Source organism: Mytilus galloprovincialis, chromosome 13 (assembly GCF_965363235.1).
Source record: "Mytilus galloprovincialis chromosome 13, xbMytGall1.hap1.1, whole genome shotgun sequence".
NCBI lineage: Eukaryota > Metazoa > Mollusca > Bivalvia > Mytilida > Mytilidae > Mytilus > Mytilus galloprovincialis.
Window position 1 is genome coordinate 67,119,361 of NC_134850.1, and position 21,679 is coordinate 67,141,039.

The 21,679-nt window shown below is 31.9% G+C and overlaps 1 long non-coding RNA gene across 1 annotated transcript; it reads left to right on the plus strand.

Moving 5' to 3' along the window:
• The first annotated feature begins 9,627 nt into the window (after window positions 1-9,627).
• Window positions 9,628-17,756, plus strand: LOC143056387 (uncharacterized). Its single transcript, XR_012972317.1, has 4 exons — window positions 9,628-9,758; window positions 12,503-12,733; window positions 15,927-16,178; window positions 17,199-17,756. It is a non-coding gene; the product is annotated as an uncharacterized LOC143056387 (long non-coding RNA).
• Window positions 17,757-21,679: the final 3,923 nt, after the last annotated feature.

Consider the following 21,679-nt stretch of genomic DNA (forward strand, 5'->3'; position numbering starts at 1 on the left):
GGTAAGTCCAGTTTCTTTTGAAGATAGCTCATGATCTTGCATAAAGTCATTGATACACTTTTTTCTTTGAGAGGAAGCACCATTAATTATGTCTTCATTGAAATCTCCTCCTATAATTATCTGATGAGTATTGGAGTATGTACATACAATTTCATTCAGTTGGTCTATACATTCTAGTAACTCTTGTGTACTATTAGTGGGTCCTTTGCATGGTAGATATAAAGAAATAATGATGATGTTGGGCTCACCTTCTATTTCAATGCATTGGATTCTACTATTTCCTGCTTTCACAGTCGATATAAGGTGGTCTAGTTCTTTTCGCCACAATATTGCCACTCCGCCATATCCTCTCGGCATTTGTATTGGTGGCAGAGGGTCATCAGTGTCAACCGACTTTCCTATTCCTATATAGTTAGAGTGAATTTCATTCAACATGTTGAGTTGACAGTCAAACAACCAATGTTCCTGTAGTAAATAAATATCGATTTCTTCCTTCATCTGCATGAAGAATGGTCCACCAGTTAAAATGTTTTTACAATTAAAACTCAGAATTTTCATATTTTTCTGCTCACAATCATTAAAATCTAAAACATTATTTGTACAGTTACTATTTACATATGTAAGCAATTTCTCATCTAGTGGGGTGTCTGGTTGAGGCTTGGGTGGTATAAAAAATTATCTGTGTGTCTTGTAGGTTGATAGTACAACGGTTGTCCTACATGTATGTGTCTATGCAGATTGTCTGATGTTGGCTGATTGTTATGTTGTGTTGTATTGTTTTGAGAAGAAATGTGGTTTTGGACATAATCTTGGTTTGTCCAATTTGGAACAACTTCTATTAGATTATCCTTGCAGATGTTTCGAGTCTCTAGTTCTGTTTGATATGAGAATTGACTTGGTATTCTTTGATCATAATTCTGATAATGCCTGTCTTCATTTTCTGAGCGGTAATAATATTGATTGGGTTCACTATACCGTGTTCCATACATACTGTATTGACTTGTTGACAATTAATCACTAAAGTAAGTTGACCATTCGACTCTATACAATACTATACAACATTGAAAGTTAATTACAGGTAAATAAGAAAATATAAATTTTGAAATGCAATTAGCAAAGTAAATGAAACTAAATAAAATATTTAAGACAATCATATTTAACCATGATAGATTAATTTGAAAAAAACCTGAGATGTAAAAAACTAACAATGCTGGCTACGGCTCGTAATGTTGTATCTGGTGTTACTTATTTTGCATTGACGATATAGTTAAAATTACAGTAAAAAGGTGAACTGTTAAACTAGACAGATCCAAATAAAACAACTATTAAGAAAATTAGTGTGTCCATTAGCCAGTGGTGAGTAAATATCAAAGAACCTACATAGGGTATTTTAATTCATTGCACTTCTCCACTTGTCAAATACATATTATACTGATAAATGAAGGAGATTTCAATATTATCATAAGTCTTGTTAAATTATATCGGTGTCTTCATCTTTAGCGGTATATTTTTACATTGCAATAAGGCGCGGAGGTTTGGCAAGCCAAATAACCAGGTTCAACCCATAATTTTGTCTTAAAAAGTACTGTGCAAAGTCAGAAATATGGGAGTTATTATCTAATAGTTCGTTTCTATGTATGTTGCATTGTCGTTTGTTTTTTGTTGCACTTGTTCTGTTGTTTCGTTGTTTTTCTCTTATATTTTATGTGTTTCCCTCTGTTTGAGTATGTAACCCGTATTTAGTTTTTTTTCTCAATCGATTTATGACTTTTGAACAGCGGCATACTACTGTTGCCTTTATTTGAATGATACAATATTATAACAATGTTATGGATTCTTACTATCATTATAATTAAGAGTATATTTCACTGAAGAAAAAACAATAACAATGTGCAAACAAAAAAGTAACTTTATAATTAGCGAATATGACTCTTTTTCTGTCTCAAATTATACTTTATATCTACCGTATCCATACAGTAAATATGTATGTTGTTGTTATACAATTAAAATTGATTGTGTCTGCATTCAATGTTAGCCAATACTTTAAGCTGAACCAAACTGCTTTCTGAAACATGCTTTATATGTTCATGAATTCAATTTTATTTCACTTTTAAATTTAAATTTGTTAAAGGATGCGTTTAATGCATTCTTTTTGAAAGTGTGCAAACTAATTGAAATGCTTAAACAATATTGTTGAGAAATCATATCTTACCTTACCCACAATATAGGTTAAAGACCGTATAGGAATAAGTTCTGCTTAGAGACGCACGACAAAGAAAATAAAAAAACGCGGTGAAACTATAATTACTATAAGAACGGTAAAGAACCTGACTCGCACAAGCCTTGTCTCTGTAAAATAATTAACCAATGTACAGGATATATAAAGTTATATTTTTTACAAAGAGTAGAATGTGCTTTGTTGGTAGATTGATTGTTTGATTGATTGGTAGTTAACGTTCAGTGGCAAATATTTCATGCATGTTAAGAACGAGAACAACTTAACAGTTAATACAATAGGTAGGTCCTGTATTAGAGAACAACCGGGATGAAGGTCGGGAAAATTTTGTTAGCCACTGGTAAATAAGGGGGAAATTGAATAGAGACTAAATTTGAACATTGCAACAGGCCAACTATGGACCATCGAAAGAACTGTTATAAAAGGTTGTAACGTAAAGAGAGCGTGACACTCTATCTTCACGAGGTATTGAATTTTACGTCTCTAATTGACCGGACGTGGCTTCGAACTTATACATCCCACACATTCAAACAGAAGCCCCACTTTGGCAAGGGTTTTACTGCCGGTCAGAAGAAGACTTGAAGTAGCCATATTCACCAACCCTTTGGAGTTCAGTTGGTATAGACTTGTATGTTTCGTGTTTCAGTAACACAATTTTTATATTGTAAATATTATTGTCCAAGTTCGATCTTAATCTCGGGAAGCGTATCTGTGCATGTCTAGTTGACAAATATGGTACCAGTTTTGTTTAGTTAATATGGAGAGTTTAATAAAAAAGAAATGTGTACGTTTGGAAAATTTGCATTTTCAGAATATGATGCATTATGGGTATTATTTGTAAAGCGTACACCAAAACGTTCTGATTGGTTTACAATATCATTAACAACGTAATGTCATTTTCATTTTGGTGTAGAAACACTTTTAGGTTTCCATAAGGCAAATTGTAACATGCTACGGATTATGTGTGTTTACTCCTAAAATTTAATATGACAGGAATATGACAGTTAATTTTCCTCGGAACTCAGTAATTTTGTGTTGTTTCTTTGACTCCTAAAATTTGAGACTTGAAATAGCTTTTGATTTTGTATCTATATATAAACTTAAGAAGAGGTGGTATGATTGCAAATGAAACAGCTTCCTACAAGAGACCAAAATGACACAGAAATTAACAACTATATGTCACCATACGGTGTACAACAATAAGTAAAACCAATACCTCATAGTCAGCTATAAAAGGCCACAGAATGACAAATGTCAAACAATTAATACTAACGGCCTAATTTGTGTAAAAAAATGAACCACCACAAATATGTAACACATTAACAAACACCAACCACTAAATAATAGGCATCTGGCTCGGGACCGGCACACACGGAATGTTGGAGGGTTAAGGATGTTTGAACATGCGCCAATCCTCCTCAAACCTGGTTAAGTTTTGTAACAGTACAACATAAGAACTAGAAAAATCAGTTGAAAAGGGTTTAACTCATCAGACAGATACAAATCAGAAATACATCTAACAAAAACACAGAGTGGCAGGGTACATCCTGACAACAAAACACACAAAACAGAGTTCTTAGAGTACTCGCAGTTACTGACAGCTAATTCAAAGCCAATAACAAGTAATAAAAAACATGAATCTAAGACTAAAACATCAATCAGTACACATCCAACATCAAATGGATTAAGTGTAAAGATGAAAGTAACAGTCAAAGATAAACATTACGGTACGTTGTGCAATGCAACGATACATGTAGATGATACATGTATCGACAGATTGTAGAGCCATGCATGTGCATATGTATATAAAATGAAATTTAGTTTGATTTTATTTACTGATAACACAATTAATTTTAACACCAATTAAAACAATATTTAAAAATCTGATTGTAGTGGATTGATAAGATTATTCGTTAGTGGTAATCAATATCTCCGTGACAATTATGATGTGCTATCCCGTTAAATATAAGTTTTTTTCAGGTGCAATCAAACTTAAAAACCAAATGTTTATATATATGGAAAGATTAATAATTTGTAGATGTATTTCTATTTTTTTAATGTTCTTTTTGTATGTAAAGGTAGTTTATAAGATTTAATTTTAAAGTACCTATATGTACACGATATGTTTTTACTTGTTTTTATAGTTTGATCTAGACGAATTACCGACATACATTGTAGCTAAAAAAAAATACAATTAATTAACCAATTTCGTACACAATTATGCATCAATATTCTTGTAATTGTTATAAAATATACCAAATAACAAAATTACAAACTTACTCTTGAATTATATCAACTTTTCAGAAATTTACCGGTGAAGTCACTTTTGTGTCGTTGCTCTTGTCGTTAACGACCGTGCAAGGGCTGTATAGCCAGTCAAGGTCGTTAAAACTTCCATTTGTTGCTCTTGTCGTGTGATTGACAGCTCGTGGTTCTTTTGTGCTGTTTTTTGTGTGCTGTTCTATATTGTTTTTCTGTCTTGAATGTTCTTGCATTTTTTGTACTGTATTCTTGTCATGTAATATAAAAAAGAAGATGTGGTATGATTGCCAATGAGACAACTGTCCACAAGAGACCAAAATGACACAGACATCAACAACTATAGGTCATCGTATGGCCTGCAACAACGAACCAAGCTCATACCGCATAGTCAGCTATAAAAGGCCCCGATATGACAACATAAACAAACGACAACCACTGAATTACAGGTTACTGACTTTGGACAGGCACATACATAAATAATGTGGCGGGGTTAAACATGTTAGCGGGATCCCAACCCTCCCCTAACCTGGGACAGTGGTATAATGTCATGTAAGTTGTCATTTTAGTGTTATACTTAACATTGCTATACAAGCGCGGATTTTGACAAGCCACAAAACCTGGTTCAACCTACCATTTTGTCTTAAAAATGTCCTGTACCAAATCAGGAACATGTCAATTGTGTGTTGCATTGTCGTTTTCTTTTGACATTTCGGTGTTTCTGTTGTTTCATTGTTTTCATCTTATAGTTGATGTGTTTCCCTCGAATTTAGTTTGGTTTGTAACCCGGATTTGGTTTCTCTCAATCGATTTGTTACTTTCGAACAGCCGTATACTACTGTTGCTTTAATTGTTTAACCGCAAGTAATACAAAGATTACGTTCATTGAAATATGAAACAGTAGATGCAGACACGGGTATAGCAAACGAGTTGTGACATAAAAACATCGTAAAATTGTTCAAAAGAAACATCACCATCCAAAAAAGGAAAAAAATAACAATAGGGAATGAAAAATCGTAACTTTTGTAGTTTATTTTAGTGTAGTTTTCCCGTGCAAAACTGATACATCCAAATCTAGGAAAGGACAGCTATGACCGTTTATATTTGATTAATTTAAAGTAATTTCCGCTGGGTAAATTTTGGCAGTTTATTTCTAAAATTTTTGATTATTTAACGAAATTATATTATTCGTCTCAAATTTAGCTCTACAATGTTAGATTATCGAAATTGCGTCAGCAGGATTCGAACCCTTGCGTATGTGACATCGTGGCAACAGCACCTGCACCATGTCCAGTGCCCTAGACCACTCATGAACCTCTGGTTCATAAACATATATAGCTTTCGGCGGTCGATATTATGTCTTTCCTCGTCAGCTTTATCTTTTTATGACTTTTAAACAGCGGTATTTATTTATCATGGGTTGTAACACAGAAATAATGTATAGTGGCAAATAGATGGTGTACTATTCGGATTAGCTATTTTGTTTTAAATGACAATTATTCACAACCTCTATTGATACTAATACAGTTTAGTCTTTTGCCATTTTGGAGGTGTTCTTCAGGCGGCAACCGTTGCATCAAGATTCGTAATCCTATCATTCGTAAAATAAAGAAAATACTTGTACCATTCTACTATTTCAATATACCAGATGTTGCAATTGATGCGTAAACTGTTTTTGTAAATAATTGTTTGTCAACAATACACATGCATATATAGCCGTACTGATCTTTCAGTTCATTTATATCCCATTACTATCATAACACGATTATGAAATTAAGTGAACAGATATATGATGGTCGACTCCAATCTTAATCGAAAAGTTTTGTCAGTTTTCCTTCTGAAGGTCAGTGGTTCTCTCTGGGCACTTGTAACACTAACACTAGATAATTTGACAAACTTTTATTACATTATTTTACAATGTATGTGAGAGACACCGTGCGTATAGTGGCATCAGAGAAGTCGCTCCAAGTCGCACAAGTTACCCCCTGGTTAGAAAACAACACAGTTTATATATCTAAACATTCGGCTGACATCAGCAACATGTGTTGCGTTCTATTGTTTCATAACACAATGTATTGGTCATTTGTAAGATCACGAGGTAAGTAGATAAATCATTGTTCCATTGTTCGACTGACATATCCTCGATGTAAGTATAAGTCTATATAAATATATATTAATCACTGGACAGATTAAGAATTTGCTACGAATATATTGATGATTCAAGTAACTTTGTTACATTCCTCCAATGCTAAAAAAAGAAAGTTTCTAACCATAGAAACTTTCTTTAAAGTTCGATGTTAATAACAGTGTCCTTGTAAGATATATATATATATATCTTTTTATAAAATGTTTATATGGAAATAAAATATTTATACGGAATGTTCCAAGGTAAGTCCATCATGACGTTGTCTGGTTCCTTCATATTAAAGTTTATGTTATATATACTTAAACATATTTATTCCTGGTATACAGTTTCTTCACTTTCCTATGGCTATATAGTTCCCACAGTAATAATATATAATTATTATCACAACAAAATTCATGTTATATAATAGTATTTCTGTACAAATTAGTGCTCTGATTCCACTTCGTGAATCGACTCGGGAATATTTCCGAGGGTTGGCATTCGGCTTATCCTCAGCAACCGATTTTCCAATGAAAGTTCTTCAGGTTCCTTGTTACATATATATGTATGCTGAGGTGTTCGATTTGACAACGAAGTGTATCTTTTCCGTTTCGACTTCTGTCTCAAGCCCTTTATAAATGATAGTGGCTTAGATTGTTCATCTTCATTTGCGGTGACCACGCTCCGAGTTTCATCTGTGAAACCCACCACTTCTTCATCAGGCTTGTGAATCCAGGAATCAACGCTGTAAGGTTTACAATCTATTCCCATTACTAAGTTGTTGACACATCTAGGCTCTATGAACATCGAATGGTGCAGAGGAAGATATCTCTCTGGATGCAGTAACATCTGTCCCAACCAATTGTGTTGACACCATTTTGTACCCATTGTTCGTGGAATTAGAACCAGACCTCACATATTTCTCTTTGGCTAACCAAAACATATTACCAATAAATTAACAGTACAACAATATGGCTATTCCAATGAAGATCGCACCTAACCCCACGGAGAATTTTTTTCAAATATCAATCTACTACAAAAATACTGTATATTGTTTAGGGCAAAACATATCAATGTTTTTCTTTAATTCATTATTATTATTGAAGATACTTTTCTTTATCTATTAACATTATGTAAATTAATTATCATCCCTTATACTAATTCTCTTAAGAAGGGGTTGGAATCTAAAATTATAGACTATTTGTTTTCTCTAAACAAACGTGTGTTAACACTTCCCAACTGCGTAAACCATAATCACCAATGGTTATAATACGCAAACATATTTATCTTCAATGTACCCTTAACTTCATCTACAAAAGTTCCAATTCAACCTTTATATACAATGTTTACCGGTGCTCTACAAATTTAAAGTAAACATATAATATCTAGAATAATTGAATGTATCTTCAAAAAATAACCCATAATATGACCAAAACCCACCATTAAAATACAAGGGTTAAAATGCTATATAGTATCAGACATTTTAGGTTTTTTTTTTCTTTCTTTTTTTAAGAATATATATGATAATCCTATCCATTCAATAGCAGCATAAAATAACACTAAAAAAAATAACCCAAATAACCCTTCATTCTAATAATAAAAAAATGTGTATTCATAATGTTTTAAATTGACCTATAATACCTACAAGTACATAATAGAAATATTCGTGCCAACCACATCTCGCGAACAAACTTCTGATTTTAAGCCTTTTAAACTAACGGCCTCACTCCCTTTGAAACTAAAAACTTTAACTGATATGTGTGCCATCCCTTGAAAAGCCATTTCTACTCTTTGTACTGACATACAAGAAATATCTTGATTGTCCATCAAGAAAAATGAAAGTAACTTAGTTCTTACGTTTTATATTCCTTTGCATTGTTAAAGCTTGAATCCAATTCTATCCTGGTCACGCGGCTCCAAAAATTACTAGTGTAACACTAACACTAGATAATTTGACAAACTTTTATTACATTATTTTACAATGTATGTGAGAGACACCGTGCGTATAGTGGCATCAGAGAAGTCGCTCCAAGTCGCACAAGTTACCCCCTGGTTAGAAAACAACACAGTTTATATATCTAAACATTCGGCTGACATCAGCAACATGTGTTGCGTTCTATTGTTTCATAACACAATGTATTGGTCATTTGTAAGATCACGAGGTAAGTAGATAAATCATTGTTCCATTGTTCGACTGACATATCCTCGATGTAAGTATAAGTCTATATAAATATATATTAATCACTGGACAGATTAAGAATTTGCTACGAATATATTGATGATTCAAGTAACTTTGTTACACACTCCACCAATAATAATTGACCACCAAGAAATGGCACAATAGTGTTGAAAGCGACATTAAATCACAAATATATCAATCAATTCATTTAGTTCATCGTTGGAAATGATTTTTTGGTGGGATGATTGACAAAACAAGGCAGCTGAATGTTAGCAATAACTCATACTAGTCCTTTGAGGTTAACGTCAAACAAGTCAGAGGTTTAGATAGCTATATAGCCAGGTTTAATCGCCAATTCTCTACCTAAGAAAATGCATATACCAAGTCAGGATATCCATTTATTTGATGTTTTTTAGATTTTGATATTTCCATTTAATTATGGACTTTCCGGTCTGAATTTTCTCGGAGCTCAGTATTTTTGTGATTTGACTTTTCATTACCTATGTTCTACACCTACATGTACGTCAGATGACAACCCAATTGATCAATTCAAAAGTAATGTATATGAAATGTACTAAATTATGCATCATTCTTTTGACTAAATTTAGATTATATTTCAATATAAAGACAAAAAAGTATAAAACAAGTATAAGATTAGCTTAAATGTGGATGAAATTTCGGTAAACTGAAACTGTTTAAAATGTATAAGATATATGATATACCTGATAAGAGCCGAGCATAAGGATTGTTTGCTTATTTATGACAAAAGGGCAGATGACATTCAAAACATTATACTTATATCAGTTTAAATCGTTACAATCTAATCTGTTGACATGCTGTATGATAGATGATTTTGTTTTCTGTTACTTTCTACACACATTGACCTGTTGACATGCTGTATGATAGATGCTTGTGTTTTTCTTTTACATTCTGTGCGTTTAATTTTGGGACAATGACTGGTAAGACATATTATATAGTTTTTTTTTAATTGCCTCCCTTGTTCAATATATGTTTTTGGATGATAATTATAGTTTATCATTGGTCATCTTTAAGAGATTGATTTTCTCGCTTTAGCCGGTACGTCGAAAGTGAGCAAAGCAATCGAGTTGAGATGACTGTAATATCTTTGTTTCAGTGTCCCAAATTGTTATGCAAGGTGTCTGATTGGTCTTACAAATACGTATTTAAGCAGTTCCACGGTCTAATTACACTCTATTTTGAAAGGATTAGAACTAAATTTATTATTAACTACATATATATATTTGACTATAATGTTAAAATCAATTTCGCGACCTTGGTATCAAAATTAAAACAAGTGCTTTTTGAATACTTTCAATTTTAGCGTATCAAACGCTTTTTCAAAATCGGACAGTAATATAAGACCTAGATAATTGTTTGAGGCAGTAAATAGAATAATACCAGCAATGAGTAGTAGATTTTTGCATATGTATTTATCAGCCACATATGCTGTCTGAATCGGCTCTATTAGTTTGGGAAGAAATAGTTTCATTCTGTCTTCGCATTAACTTGGCTAATAATTTGCAATAAAAATTTTAGAGAGAAAGAGGACGCCAGTCCGACAAGTGCTTTCTGTCTTTATCTTTCTGTAGGATAAGAGACAGATTAAGAATCCATTAATAGTGTATTAATATCTTTATCTAAATATGTTTCTGAATTGGTATGTTTTTCCCGCATTTATGTTTTTCAAGAATATTTAACGGTTTCGGCTCCTATTTCACTTTTGATGATTTTCCATTTCAAATCTGTATTTTTTAAATTGTGATTTTTATCATCACATTCTGATGAAGTATATTTTAGCTACTGTGGATTCATTTATTTTCGTGGGTATCAATTTTCGTGGATTGAGAAAAACTTGCATATTCGTGGAAATTTGATTTTGTGGTTTTGTCAATCTGTGCACACAAAGCCATAGAAAATTTGTAATTCGTTGAACATTTGAATTCGTGGTTCACTTGTACTGACGAAACCCATGAAAATGGATATCCAACGAATAATAATGAATCCACAGTATTTCCGCATTATCTTTATCTGTTAGTTACCCTAAGTTGAATTTTAGGGAACCCCTGTTTGACGAGAAGTTCGAGATCAACCAAAAAACATCTAAGCGGCATTGTATAAGAGGGTTTCTTTCACGCCACGTGAATAACTTAGAATCAACATGTTATGCCATCTAAATATCACATAACACAAATTCTTCTATAAAATTTTCTAATTTACTCGTATATTTGACATGTGGATATATGATGTACCAACAATTTTGTCTAAAGAAGGATTTAGTATCGCATACAAATCCCTGGCCTAAACAAGAATTTGATATACTTTTTCGTTAAATGTGAAAAATGATGAAGAAAATGCTGTAGGTACATTGGTAATGATAACAATATCTTATTAGTTTATATTGGTACGTAATAAAATATAGCCTTTTGCAAATAATGCTTATTATAAGTAAAGCTTCATAAACCATTCCACTGTATATCAACATTCATACATTAAAACAAATAATACAATATTTACTAGCCAAAATAAAACTATATATGTTTCTGTTTTTTTTTTTTTAAATTTGAGCAATTTTTAGTCATCCTCAATATTAGAAAATAAACTTAACAATGTAACAATATAATACATTTCAGAATAAGTACAATATATTAAAAGTATTTAAAATATCTATTGCTACTAATTATATACGCATATTTTTCATTAAGATAATTGAAAACGGTAAATAACAAAAATACCGAAAATACAAAACGGACAGTCCCTTGTCAAATGACAAAATGAAAAACTCAAACACATCATTACAAACGAATGGATAACAACTGTCATATTCCTGACTTCATACAGGCATTTTCTTATGTAGAAAATGATGAAGTAAACCTGGTTGAACAGCTAGCTAAATCTCTCACTTGTTTGACAGTCGTATATTCACAACAACAGAAATAGAAATAATAGGTGAAAATGTAAAATATAGGGATACATCAGTCAACATTGTAAAAATAAAAAGACACATAGACAAAACACATTTAATTTAGCAAATATGAAAGAAAAGAATACAAACATTTGCCATAGTACAGTAACACAATCATTGGATTTATAAATACCAAGGAACGGCAAATTAATATTCATAAAATAGACCAACCTAACCATAGTTAATGTAATACTTTACAAACACAAATAAAAAACACTATAACAATTGATAGCGGTGATAAACAACGTCAGTACTTTGCAAATGATCATACACACAATAAATGGAAGCCAATGTTGCGTAATTTGATTTAAATCTCCTTACATATAACATATTTTATTTAAAGGGGTTAACTTTTTTGTGTATATATATCATTTTCCACTAATATGTATCATCGTTTTTATTTATATATCAAATTTTACTGCCCTATTTTATAACACATATGTAGTTGATCATCTTTCCAATAAGACATTTTAATAATTTTAAATAGTTTTAAATCATATGTCTACAAAGTAGCGCAATGAAGGACTTAGGTGTATATAGTAAGTTTTCAAAATCATTAGTGTATTCAAATAAACTATTTGAATTCCATATTTATGTATATTTATTAATTTCTTTATTCATTTATAATTTTTTGTTTGCATAATTATATAGTTTAGTTTATGACTTTTCATTTATAACTACGCAGATACACTGTTAAGTAACAACGCTTTTTCTATTCAGAGACTCCAAATATTGCACAGCACAAACAAACACAACAGTCGAGTTTATTTGAAAACCAAAGCAGGTTTATAGCGAACACGGTAGTTGATGGTATTTACAAACAAGACCTTGACGAATTAGATGCACGGTGTTCACATACATCTCTTGAGCTTCAGCCTTGGTGGGCAGTTGACCTCGAAGCTGTTTACAGTATTCACACCGTAGTAGTCTTTGGGAGAACGGACTGCTGTGGTACGTCTATTCAAATTAATTCAGGCAAGGCTATTATTGTAAAAGGTATAAAAATTGGTTTTCCCGTTTGAATGGTTTTACACTAGTAATTATGGGGCTCGTTATAGCTTGTTGTTCGGTGTGAGCCAAGGCTCCATGTTGAAGACCGTACATTGACCTATAATGGTTTATTTTTATAAATTGTCATTTGGATGGCGAGTTGTCTCACTGGCACTCTATACATTTTAATACCCAATGTTTAAACATACCGTGTTGATACGCGCTATAAATGGTCAAACACACTGTTGTATTAAGCGTTCAGTAACATATTATATATAGTGCGGTTGTGATAGATACACTCAGGTTTATAGCTTACTACATGGCATTGCTTTCGTTCAGTTAAATATGATGTAATGTGGTTGTGATCCTCTTTGTGGTATTGAAACAAACATACTTTTGAAGTAAGGACTGAAAAGGTCGTCTGTTATTGTTAAATTGGCTTCGCAGGCTTTTAGACTAATTTTGTGACGGTGTATGTTCGTGATTACAGCTGTAGACGGTGCAAACAAAATGAGTTTCGTGAATAAGTCAGATGCGCTTTTCTGGATTAACCTTATCAGGAATGCCCAAATCAAACATATGAAGGTTGGGAATGTATAAATACGTAGAAAAATTTCATTTATCTATTTTTGTTCTCGGCTACACAGTTTAATAAAGAAAGTTTTTTTTATCCTATTTGCTTGGGAAGACCTTTGAAATGTGTGCTGCAATAATATCAGTAGGACGAGTGGTAAGTGTTGTGGCGATATTTAGATATGTGAACTGTTATAGTAGATATAATATTTGTGTTAGCCATACAAATTGCTTGGCCTATTTTGGGAGGTCCTAATTTGGCTTCAAAGCATACCAGAGTAACAAACAAAGAAACATCAAGAAAATGACATTAAAAAGAAGAAATTTCAAGACAAACGACCCCCTCCTTTTCCAAAATCAAAACATGAAAATTCAAGAGAACAGTACAGGTAAAAAATATTATCCTGATTTAGAGTAATTTCTCGCAATTTGATTGGCTGATATTGTCCTAATAAATTTCAGTACAATTTTTTATTACGTCAATAGGAATTATCTCCCTTATTTATTACGTCAATTGGGATTATCTCCCTTTTACTATTGACCTAATAAAAAAATTAAAAAAATGAGTTGCTTCATAGTCATAATTTTTTTTTAATTTTTCACAGTTTTAGATTAACATGACTAAATATCTTAAATATATTTGGTTGATATTGTCCTTATACTGAATTTAAATATAATAATAAGTAATATAACAAAATCAGGATAAATTCGTTACACAGTGTTCAATTGTCCTAATACGGAATTTATCGGGTTAATAAAATTCATATCGGGTTTGGCTTCGCCTCACCCGATATGAATTTTATTGACCCGATAAATTCTCGTATTAGGACAATTACACACTGTGTAACTAATAGTCCCTTAAAGTAGAGTTCTCAGAAAAGTCATTTTTAAAACTGTATTCTGGGTTATTGGTGTTGTTATTAGTAGTTCCCTGGAAGTTTTCTTTTAGAGCGAGCAGCAAAAATTTTCAAAATACTAAAACTTTGCTTTAATGATCAATTAATCCCCTACCAATTAAATTAAAGTACAAATATAAGTAAGAAAAAATATCAGTAAGAACAAATATAAGTAAGAACAAATATAAGTAAGAACAAATATAAGTAAGAACAAATATAAGTAACCATAAATATAAGTAAGAAAAATGTAGGTAAAAACAAATATAAGTAAGTACAAAATTAAAGAAAAAACAATTATAAGTAGTTACAAATATAGGTAAGAACAAATATAAGTAAGAACAAATATAAGTAAGTACAACTATAAGTAACCATAAATATAAGTAAGTATCATAAGTCAGTACAAATATAGGTAAGTACAAATATAAGTAAGTACAAATATAAGTAAGTACACATATAAGTACAAATGTAGGTAAAGACAAATATAAGTAAGTACAAATATTAGTTAGTACAAATATAAGTAAGTATCATAAGTCAGTACAAATATAGGTAAGTACAAATATAAGTAAGAACAAATATAATTAAGTAAGTACAAATATAAGTAAGAACAAATATAAGTACAAATAGAAGTACAAATATAAGTAAGTACAAATATAAATAAGTATAAATGTAAGTAAGAACAAATAAAAGTTAGTACAATTATAAGTACAAATAAACGTTAGAACAAATCTAAGTAAGTACAAATATTATTAGTTACTAGTGTGCTAGTGACCAAATACGGTGCATATGGGGTCAGTAAATTCTATGTGGGATTTACTGACCACATATATACCGTATTACGTCACTAGCACACTATGTAACGAATTTATCTTACCGACTATCTTAACGTGCGAAATTTAGACTAGTGACCTATCAGAATGAGCAAGTCTTCGATACTGTTAGAATTTAATAAGAAACTACTTCCATTGATCCTACAAAAAACACTTGCAAACATGAACATCTTGTTAGGTTTAAATGTGTTTTATGAATTTATTTCCATCGTACTCATCAATTTCTTCGTCTGTTGAAACCGTTAAGATTTTTCGCAGTACCGTTTTGTTTTTATAAAGGGACGTAGCACCACTACTAACCGTGTATGAAATAAGCCCCGCCTCCCTTCTTACCTATTATAGAATATAAAGGAACGTAACACCACTACTAACCGTGTATGAGATAAGCCCCGCCTCCCTACTAACCTAATATCAAATATGCACGGTTTGCACGCGGACGCTTCATGACCAATCATATTCCTAGAAATGTATAGGAGGTAAGATAAAAGTAGTTACACATATAAGTAAGAACAAATATAGACGAGAACAAATAGGTAAGTACAAGTATAAGTAACCATAAATATAAGTAAGTGCAAATATAAGTATGTACAAATATAAGTAAGTACAAATATAAGTAAATACAAATATAAGTAAGAACAAATATAAGTAAGAACAAATATAAGTAAGTTCAAATATAAGTAAGTACAAATACAAATTAGTTCAAATATAAGTGAGAACAAATATAAGTAAGTACAAATATAAGTAAGTACAAATATAAACAAGTACAAGGTTTACTCAACTATTCACATTATATATGTATATATACTAATTATTTAGTTATAAGAAGAGCATTATCCAAACTATATGGTATATTTTCAGTTGAACGCTTGTCAAACTTCAGCATTGACGCAACACGACCATGCAACAACCATTCTGGATGGTTCGATAATAGTTTAACCACACGTTGTTCTTATCAAGATGAGGCAACAATATATGCAGAACACAGATGTCACCTGGACACCATTGGTAGATATGTGCGAATACAAATCCACAAGTTGACAGAGGAATATCTAACCTTATGTGAAGTCGAGGTTCATGGAACAATTGTTAACGTATCTGATGACACTAAGTGTATGTTATAATTTAATGATGGATGTAACACGTCTTCTGATTGGCCTAGCATTTTTTTGCCTAGGAAATAACCTAAAAATGTGTTGCGCACTTTTAAATATTAATACTAACGGTTCCAATTTTTCTGCACCAGATGCGTCTTCCGCCATTTAATGTCTATTAAATAAAGCTTGTGGTAAAAGAAATACGAAAATCCAAAAAATGAAAAGCTTATAAAGTAGGAAGGACATAAGTATAGCCAAAAAGCCGCAGAATCAGAGCTTTGCATGAAGAAGATATATTTTGAAACAGCAATTTTTTATAACACAATATCAGTATAACATGGAAATTCCACTTACACGTGCTATTTAAAGATATATGACACTTCAAAAATAGGATAAAATAAAATAAAAAAAAACCAAACTTTTCAGTGTTTTATTTTTATATTCCTTTTTTCAGATTCCTTACCATTGACATATTGCAGTTGATAAGATTAAAATGTGGGTTCTCATTATAGCAATTACTTTAACAAATGTTAACTGTTTATCGTTTCTGATCACGTCACGACAAGTTCCAACGATTGCAAACACAAATTATTGATCTTAATAATAACAATGACAAACAGTTGCGAATCACTTGACTTTATCATAAGATCGATATAGTTATTAATAATTACACTAAAAGGAAATAGTGTTAACATTGCAGCATGTCCCTTGTAGTCAAGGTCGCCATCACTTTTTGTTGATAATTTAAATGCATTTATTTCAATTTAACGTTGATACTAAATTCTGTCACAGTTTTTTGACGAAAATACCAAAAGGAAATACAGTCGAACTGAACCGAGTGTTTGACACAACCGAGTTCGACTGGATATCCCTACACTGGGCACCAGAGAGTACTATTTACAAGAACATATTGAAAGTTTGAAACCCATAAAAAGGCTTCGTTAACTTATGAACTTCTCACAAACATGTTTTCATATCAAATATGTTCAATCAATAGAACAACAGTTATGAATAATATTATCTTTTATTACCACAGCAACAGCTGCTACTTGTGATGAATCAACAAATACCATATCATCATCTTTAACAAGACAGGAAGAAGGATCGGTCATAATTCCTCCACAAAATAACACTCGGTGCTTCTGTTCTTGTGAACAAAAACAGCAAACAAACGTAAATACTCATTTGGATGTTCACGCGAATGAAATAACTCCATTAGATATTCTTGTAACCAGAATCAAACAAGAACTAACAATTGATAAGAAAAACACATCTGAATATAAGAGATCTAAAACCTCACAACGAGACACACGTTTGTCGTCCATTTGTATTGGTGTTATTGGCAGTGGTATTATTGCAGTTCCAGTTATATCTATAATCACATGTGATATTATGAACTGGTCTGCTCAGTGGAATTGAGATGTACAAATCTAAACGAAAGGAATTGTTGTTATTGGTATACAGCTGAACTCCAAGAATGTCTGTTATTTGTATAAAACTATAACAAATGCTATACTGACATAAACATGTTTTTTGTGTAAATTTTGATTAAGACTATGTATCACAACATCTGAAATAAAGATATAACAGTAAACTACAATTATTATATTGACAATGCATATAAATGCAATGCATTTAAAAAAAAAATGATATTACTTGCAGCTATACATCAATTTTACAGTGTTCATATTTTACAGTGACAAATAAGTTGAAATTGAACTACTAAGAACATGGTAGTACGATGACTCTGTAGTTGTGGTCCACTCCGTTTCATATTCCCACTTAACTTAAGCAAAAAATAAGGGGTAATATAAATAATGATATTTGGTATGTTGTTGTACATATATACGAAATATAACATCTCATTAATGGATATTAGTTGGTCAACCCCTTAGTCATGGTCTTTTGACAATGTATTTTTGAGTCTAGTTCGCCTGTTTAAACACATGGCACCTAGCCTCTAGTAACAAGGTAAGTTACGGTTTAAAAAAAATGGTCAAATATCAAATGCATATTAATACTTTGGTGAATCTGGATTTACGTTGCCATATTCCTTCATGCATTTTCATATACATAAATATCATATGAATTTATTCAACAATACGACAACCCATCGCAAAAAATAATTAAAAGATAATATAAGTATAGTTCAATATACAGGTTAATCAATAAAAAATATATAAAAAAGTACATACTGTTATTGAAAAAAAAAATTTCATGTATTTGTAGAATGATGTAATATATTATATCATTAACACACAATTGATTTTAGTTAAGAAATAATTGATGCAAGCTTTACTTTATTGTAGTTTTAGGCATTATATCCGATTCGGTATTATTTTGCCCGAGCGATAGTGTGGGCTAAAATAACACGAATATAATGTTTACCCATTTTAAAACTACAATTAAGTATAGCTTGCAGCAATTATTTCGATTCTGACTAGGACAATTAAGGTAATTTTTATGTCCGATGTGTAGAGCGTATGTGTAGTCTATTCCATGAACTTCTATTTTGGTAAACAGGCAAACGACTGGCAATGTGATTGTTCAAATGGAGGAGTTTGAACAGCCGGCATGAACGGTTGTCGTATCTAGGTCAAATATGTCAATTTCGAATTGCAACCCATTACAATCATGATAAATGAATTAGTAACAACAAGTGCATCATTTAAGAGTTTGGAAGTGTTTTAAGTTAATGCAATATATTTAATGCATATAAAAAAAGAAGATGTGGTATGATTGCCAATGAGACAACTATCCACAAAAAACCAAAATGACACAGACACCAACAACTATAGGTCACCGTACGGCCTTCAACGATGAACAAAGCCCATACCGCACAGTCAGCTATGATAGGCCCCGATAAGACCATGTAAAACAATTCAAATAAAATTCGAGAAAACTAACGGCCCTATTTATGTAAAAAAATGAACGAAAAACAAATATGTAACACATACACAAACGACAACCACTGAATTACAGGCTCCTGACTTGGGACAGGCACATAAATAAATAATGTGGCGGGGTTAAACATGTTAGCGGGATCCCAACCCTCCCCCTAACCTGGGACAGTGGTATAACAGTACAACATAAGAACGAACTATACAAATCAGTTGAAAAAGGCTTAACTCATCAGATGGACAAAAATACAAGTAGACGTGGCCGGGTACTTATACATCCCGACACAAAAAGACGCAATGAACAGATCTGAGAGTACTCGCAGTTATCTGACAGCTAGTTCAAAGCCACTAACAACTAATAAAAAATCATGCATCTAAGACTAAACAATCAATCCGTACACATCCAACATCCAATGGATTTAGCGCAAAGACGTCATAATGCCAATTTGATAAAATTCATTATTCTGCAGTAGTCAATATACGCATGTGCAAACACATTTTATTGAATTTAATGGGTTTATTCACAAAGCAGAAGAAACACGTCATATTAGAATATTAGGTTTCTCATACCATTTCATAAAGCCTAGATTTAATTGCTGCTAGTCTGTATAAGGACGACATCAATTAGTGACGCCAGTGCTATTCAGACATGTATTGGATAACTACAAAAGAGACGTCTATTAGAGGGATATATGATTGGTCTTAGAAGTTGACGTCGACTTAAGGAATGAATGTAGATAAGAATCGCACAAGAAACCGGATATCTATCGGAGCGACTATAAATAATTCGTTTATGACGTCATTCCTCAAATCTGAGTCTATGGTTATTTTGTCTAAATCTACTCGATGCTTATGTTGGTTTTCATATATACAAAACATGTCAATTATAGAGCGACTATAATAATTCGTTGGGTATTAATATTAACAAAATTTTCAAATTCAAAGTTGAGTGGGAAATTAAAATCGTTTTTTTATTCATTTGCTGTGCTCACCATGAGACATGTAATTTCTTGTTCCTTTCCAAATCTTGACCAAATCTAATTTGAAGCATTTTTTAGCATCATCTTAAATTAGTTTTCGTTATATTTTGGCAAATAAAGACATAAAATATTAATTTCTCGCAAAACAATGTATGTGTATTCTATATCTACCAGGTATTGATCGTAACATTCTCTCCTGTTTGATATTTTCTTAAACCTTATGTCAATAGCTTTATAGAACTTTACACAACTTTGTACAACTACTGTCCGAACTGGGAAGATTATCTCTCTATATATTATATTCTAACTCACATGTGTATATTTTGACACCGCCTTGTAAAAGGTAAAAACTAACAAAAAAACACCAAACTCCAATGAAAATTCAAAACGGTAAGTCCCTAATCAAATGGGAAACAGTAGCTCAAACACATCAAACGAATGGAAAACAACTGTCATGTTCCTGACCTGGGGCTTGCATTTCCTTATATATACAATGGTGGATTAAACCTGATTTTATCGCTAGTTAACTTCTCATTTTTATGACAGCAAATTGCCAACTTTTAAGTTATTTCCCTCACGGGAAAAGTTCGTCAATTTTGTGCATCTTTGTTCAACAAGCGTCTTTTGAGCGTCATTGTGCAGGATAAACAAGAACAACTATTTTTGTCGTTCGTACTTAAATTTGGAAAAGAAGATGTGGTATGATTGCCTATGAGGTAATACTCCAAGAGACCAAATGACACAGAAATTAACAATTATTGGTCACCGTACGACTATCCTCAACTATACAAAATACACCGAATTGACAATGTGAAACAGTTCAAATGAGAAAACTAACCGTCTTATTTATGTACCACAAATATGTAACACACAATCAAACGACAACCACTGAATTACAGGCTCCTGACTTGGGACAGGCACATACATACAGAATGTGGCGGGGATAAACATGCTAGCGGGATCCCAACCCTCTTGTAAACCAGGGACATTGGTGTAACAGTACAACATAATAACAAACTATAAAATCCAGTTGAACAAGGCTTAACTCATCAGATGGATACAAATTCAAATAATAAAAAAAAAAAAAAAAACAAGTGGACGTGGCCGGGTACTTAAACATCCAACAACAAAAAGACACTGAGTACAGATCTGAGGGTACTCGCAGCTACTGGCAACTAGTTCAAAGCCAATACCAACTAATAAAAAAATCATACATCTATGACTATTTATCAATCAGTACAGTGCCAATATCCAATGAATTTAGTGTAAAGACGTCATAATCAGTCAGAGAAAACATGACCTTGTGCAATGCCAAGATACATGAGACAATAAATTAGATTGTAGATCAATGAATGTGTATATGTATGTTACAATAATATTTAGTTTGCTTTTAATTTACTGAACACAATCAAAAGGACTATCGAAAGCACGTAATCTATCTTAAACATCCAAAGATTTTTTTACACTTCAAGAATAGTTAAGTCCACTATTTTTATATATTTTATTACAGTAGTTTATGATAAGCACTTTGAACTTGGTAAAAGCACTGAAAGATTAATTGTATAACACTTATTAGAGGCCGAGATGAAACGATTTTCCTGTTTGTTTTGTGTAGTTTATGTAACTAATACATAGTA